The following is a 6,127-nucleotide window of genomic DNA, read 5'->3' on the forward strand; positions in this document are numbered from 1 at the left end:
ATATATACAGTACATACCTTTTTGTCACTCCTTTAAGCTGAATGCCTATGTGTTCCTGTAGGGTCCTGGTTAAAGTGATGTAATGTTGATTATTTTATATATATATTTTTTTTTATTATTATTTTATTCTCTCTTTCTCTCCTTTTTCTGACCTCAGGCCATTCCTCCATGTTATTTGTTAACATTGACAAGACTCTCAGCTTTCAGTGTATGAGACTAAACTCTTGCTGTTTACAATGTGTTTTAACACACAATGTTTGTTAGCACAAGGCAACGACTTTAGTTTTGCAGTCTTCTCGCCATTAAGGCCACCAAATGGGTCATTCGAGTTCCCAGCAACTTCATCAGTCTTACATGCTTGTTTTCTGTTGTTTTCCCCTCACTTCTTAAAACTGAGAAAATCAGGTCTTGAGGATGTCAAGGTTGTGGAAAACCTCGCAGCTCCTAACACACACATGCATGCATGCAACTACACACATTTCATACAACGTGGATCACCGGTATTTCATTTTGTTGAGTTCACTGAGGACCGTCTGCCACTACGCCGGGTGTGGATGATTAATGACGCTATGTTTGTCCCGAGGACAGGGATGACTGTCCAGTGTCACAGTATGATGTTAGCCATGTCCCATATATGTCTGTTGGCGGGGCTGAGGAAACTCAAAATCACTCCGTCCTCCTTCCCATTAGACTTCCAGCTCACACCAGAGTACTGACATATTATTGGCTTTTGGACTAACTACAAGGACAATGCCAAATTAGACCGCCTAATCCTCGAAAGCTTTTTATCTGTCTTGGCCGTAATACCTGAGCGAGGCGCGCTGCTCGATGTCCCCAAAGACTTTGAGGACTTTTGAAGTCTTCGCTTCAGACAACTTCAGGTTTCGTGACGATTAGCTTGTTGACGTTTTGCCCCTCGATGCGGGTTGCCATATTAAACTGAAAATGAATTATGTGACCCGTTGTCTATTTGGCATAGTTATAGCGTATAGTCATGTTGAGTGGCCAACGACCATGAAACAACGTCCATAAAGTTTAACAGGCTATGTGAGAAGGCCACGGAGAAAGATTCAAGCTGGCAGATGTGATGACATGATTTGCCTTTCCATTTTTCACCCTCTTTCTCAACGATCCTTGGAACTTATTAATGCGTTCTGTCCTCTCATAATTGAATTGCGTGTATCAGGGGAGCGTAGACTTTTTCTGAGCGATGGATTTGTTGTTCAAGATATATTAATTCAGATCTTGGCAGGCCTTTTTTCCCCTGACATTTGGTTTTGGATGCCAGAAAACTTTCAAGGGCAAAACCACAAGGATGGGAGGAAGAGTACAGTGTCACATCAATACATGCAGACTATAAAAGCTTGTCAGGTGCCCTTATCTCTCAGTCCAGGTCCACTCATTCAACATCTCCCTATTGAGTACTGCTGTGTTTTAGGGTGCGGAGATGGGATACAATTTAATGCCAGTTTGTAATCAGGCTCTCGGATCTGACAAACATAATTCATGTTCGACTATTCGAACTAAGACAGCAGCAACTGCGCAATTACATTTCCTGATGACATCTCCTCTAGTCTGATAACTAATAACCTCGTACTAAGATTTGATCAAACGTTCTTTATAAAGAATATCAGGGACAATCTTATATAGCTGAAGAGAATGACTTCTAAAACATTTAAAAAATAAAAAGTATCATCATTAACTCAACCGCATGTCGTTCCGAACCAGTATGTCTTTCTTATTTTTGTGGTTAATGTGGAACATAAGTTGTGTCAGTATGTCCATACAATAAAAGTTAATGGGATCTTGTGATGTTTGAACTCCAGTTGTCTTCAAAAGAAAGACTCCCTCAGAAGAAAGAAAGGCATACAGGTTTTAAAACAGCATGATAGTGTGTAAATGATGACAGAACTGTTGTTTTTGGATGCACTGTCCCTTTAATTATGAACAAAAATATCACTATATTCTCTTTTTTTCAGTGATCATATTTCTGCAAGTATAGTACATTGCTCATTAATTTTCTCCATAAGAACTTCAACAAATCTTTCAGTAAAGGCCATTTGGACCAAACCAACTGACTACAAGATGAATGACAACATTAGAATATTTCACTGTTAAAAATAAAGGTTCCAAAAGGGGGTTTTCACAGCGATGCCATAGAAGAACTAGTTTTGGTTCCCCAACGAACCTTTCAGTGAACAGTTCTTAAAAGAACCATTTTTTTCTTAGTGTGAAGAACATTTATTTTAATATTTTAAAGAAAATGTTTCCACTGTAAAGAAACGTTTGTGGAATGAAAAGGTTCCATGGATGGTAAAGGTTCTTTGTGGAACCATTGAAGCCAATAAAGAACCTTTATTTTTAAGAGTGTTTGTTATTGTTTTTTTTTATATTATTATAAATATATAAGAAATGCACCAAAATGTGGTTTTCGAAGCATTTGAATTTTTTAAATATATTAAAATATAAATAATATTGTTTCACTACATTCCCGATGTTAAGGTTATTTATTTGTTTCTTGGTTTGTTTAATCAAGCTTTTGAAACATAAATTACATAAATTAAAAACATAAATCTTGCTGACCTTAAATTTTATTTTAATTTAATTTAATTTATTGATCTTATTATTTATTAATTAATTTATTACTAGTTTTAAAGGGGTCATATGATGCGATTTAAATTTTTCCTTTCTCTTTGGAGTGTTACAAGCTCTTGGTGCATAAAGAAGATCTGTGAAGTTGCAAAGACTAAAGTCTCAAATCCAAAAAGATATTCTTTATAAAAGTTAAGAGTCAACCACTCCTACCTAAAACGGCTCATTCTAACATGGAAGATTTGCATAACGCCGCCCAAATGTTCACACAAAGAAAGACGGCATAACTTTAATTCTTGCTGTTGCCACCGCTGCCATGTTGTGGAGTCGCTGTGTGTTTCGTTGTGAAAGCGAAACTACTTTGTTTGGTCTTCCAAAAGAGGACACAACTAGAAATCAGTGGTTAAGTTGTATTTACAACACTGTTCCAGAACAGTTTAACCCAAATATTCAGATGTGTGCTGCGCATTTTATGGAGGATGAGGACTGTTTCCTGAACCAGTAGCCTAATGCGTCTGTGGCACAAAGGCTGTTTCTATAAAGTTGGGCAGTTCAACTTTGCAACGACAGTCTGGCGCTTCTGACTCACAGCCTGTAATGATTCAAATGATTCAAACGCGAGTTTTGAGCAGTGTAGAGTAGGCTTGTTGTTTGTTGTTTCTCCGATCACAAATGCAGACATGGTTTTATGTTTACGCAGCGCGATACGCAACGCAACGCGTAAAAATACAGTATAAGTAATTATAATCAGTAATTCACGAGTTCACACTTTCTTATAATTAATAAAGGTTATGTGTATTTGGTGTGCTGTCCAGGGAGAGGGCTCGGTGTTCAGCCCGGCCCAAAAGTGCTCCCCCCGAGTGCTTCTCCCCATGCTAGGGTAGAAACTATGCTGAAGGTGCGGGGTCGGGGTGGCGAGGGATGCTGAAAGTCGAGAGATAACGAAGGTAGGGCATACTTGGTTATTTAAAAGCCATTTTAAAATGGTTAAGCAAATAATAATAATAATAATCGGCAGGGATCCCAGACCAGTACAATTAGGCCCAATCCCAATACTACCCCTTAGCCCTTCCCCTCCGTTTTGCGCGTTCACGTGAAGGGTTAGGGGTGTCTCAATTCTCTTTTGGTTGGAGGGGTAGGGGTAGGGGAAGGGGAAGGGCCAGACAGCCCTTCAAACGAAGATTTTTCGGGACCACACTTCAAACGAAGGGGTATGAATTATATCAGCGTAAACCGGCTTCAGGGGCAACATGGCGGCCCGAGCGAACAAAAAGACACATAAATGTAAGCATTTTTGGCATTAATAAAGATTTTAATGAGAAGTAATAATTTGTTTTATGTCACATTCAATCGTGAGTTCATATTTACGGTCATGTTAGTCAAAGAAATGTTTGCAAAGAAATCGCTAATGTTTGCTAACTAACGTCATATATAGACTGCACGATAGTGCCACAAGAGATAGATCTTGATGAGAGATAGAGAGATGAAAGTTGCGTGTATGGGCATCTGTGCGTTTCTCTTTTTAGAGTGAGTTTACTTAAAAAAACTGCGATTTTATCTTCTCGTTGCTGGAAAATATAATGTAGCGATTCAGTATTTTCACTGTTATTAATTAAAGTCGTGGGGCAGCGTTGACAAGTTTATTTTCTCCTGGATGAGTGAGCAGCGCTATCTCCGATATGTATATGTGTGTGTGTGTGTGTGTGGGTGGGTGTGCGTGCGTGTGTCAGTAAGCAGTGGATTAATACAGAACGGTAATTAAAGGCTCTATTTCACACCAGCAGACCAGTATAGGTGTGTGTATTGTAGGAGCTAGACGATGTATGATGACGTGTGATGACATAGTAGTGGTGTCCCAATTCTTAGGGGAATATTTTCACCCCTACCCCTTGACACTCTGTTTCAAGGGACAAGGGGAAGGGGTATAAAATTGAATTGGGATTGGGCCTTAGTGTGCCTCCTCTATTTTAAAACCCACGAGCCGCCACTAGTAGTATCTGCTGTATCTGCTGTATCTGTTATTTGTCACGCACTTGGACTGCCCCTGTGTTCCTGTCTTGTGTTTTGCTCTCCATGTGCTCCCCATGACCCAGTTTCTCCCGTGTTTGATTGTGTTCATTGATTTCAGGTGTTTCTCGTTAATTCCCTTGTTTGGTTCCAGTTATTTAAGCCCAGTGTTTTCCTGTGTCCTGTGTCCTGTGTTCGGTGTTATACGTCAACTCTATGTCCTACGTGTGTGTTACCTTGTTTTGGTTTATTAAAGACTCCTTCGTAAATTCTCCCACGTCTCTGCATCTCCTCGCTCCAACACAGTAGGCAGATTGTGACATTATTATAGTCAGACGTAACCGGTGTATCAATTCCCGTTTATTGTAACGCAAAACAAGAGCCTTGAAACATGTGGCGACAGAACAAACATTCTTCTGTAAGATGATGTTGAAAATTCTAGACAATGCAAGAGCATAAATGACTTTCAGGACATTTTAAACTAATGACCTTGCACCTACTGAAATGATAGACAGCACTTTAAACAAGGTGTTTTAAAATTAGTATTGATTCTTGGCCAAATATAGAAGGTAACAAGCCACCAACTGAGTCTGTTGTATGTAAGTTAAACATTGTTGAAAAAAGAAAGTTTGATAAAAAAATCTATTTGCCTCGTTGATTCAAACGCTGTTTAACACTATAACATTGCTCTAATGTCTCCATGAGATTTCAGAATTTTTCCGGTCCAAATATAGACCCCAAAAATGGTTTTCATATCGTCCCATCAGCTTCGTCATTATTCACAGTAATCATTCGATTATTTTATAATGCGATCCCTCGCCCAATGGGAGCCCACATTTTTCCTCCTCATTCTTATTTTTACCACCATCATCTGTCATTTTTGTCAGCCTCAAAGAAATATTATTGCATTCTTCTTTAACTAACATACATTTTTGTATTCTTAGGAAGCACGCCGTTCTTACAAGGTGTCGTGGTTACATAAAAAGAGTGCAGACATCTTGCACTACAACACATGCATTTTTAGCTCAAAGAAGGTAAATCGTTTCACATCAGAGATTTTTTTAGGTTCTCATCAAAATTCCATTTTGATCATTAAAACAGTAATATTGTCGAATATTAAAATAAACATTATAATTTTATTCAGCAAGGATTCATAAAATAGATCCAAATAACATTTAATAACATGTAACATTTAAAATGTTACAAAACATTTCTGTTCAAAATAAACTTTTTATTAATCAAATCATCCTGAATCACAAAAAAGTATTACAATTTCCACAAAAATATGAATATTATTAATATAATAGTATATGTAATGTTATATACTATTTAAATATTGTTACAAGATAATAATATTAATAACAATAATAATAATGATAACAAATATAAATTATTAATAATTGAGTACCAATAGTATTTTGGCACCAAATCAGCATATTAAAATGATTTCTGAAAGATCATGTTACACTGAAGACTAATGACTACTGAAAATTCAGCTTTGCATCACAAGAATATATATATATATATA

This window comes from Sinocyclocheilus grahami, unplaced genomic scaffold (genome assembly GCF_001515645.1).
Source record: "Sinocyclocheilus grahami isolate Dianchi unplaced genomic scaffold, SAMN03320097.WGS_v1.1 scaffold41.1, whole genome shotgun sequence".
NCBI classification, from domain to species: domain Eukaryota; kingdom Metazoa; phylum Chordata; class Actinopteri; order Cypriniformes; family Cyprinidae; genus Sinocyclocheilus; species Sinocyclocheilus grahami.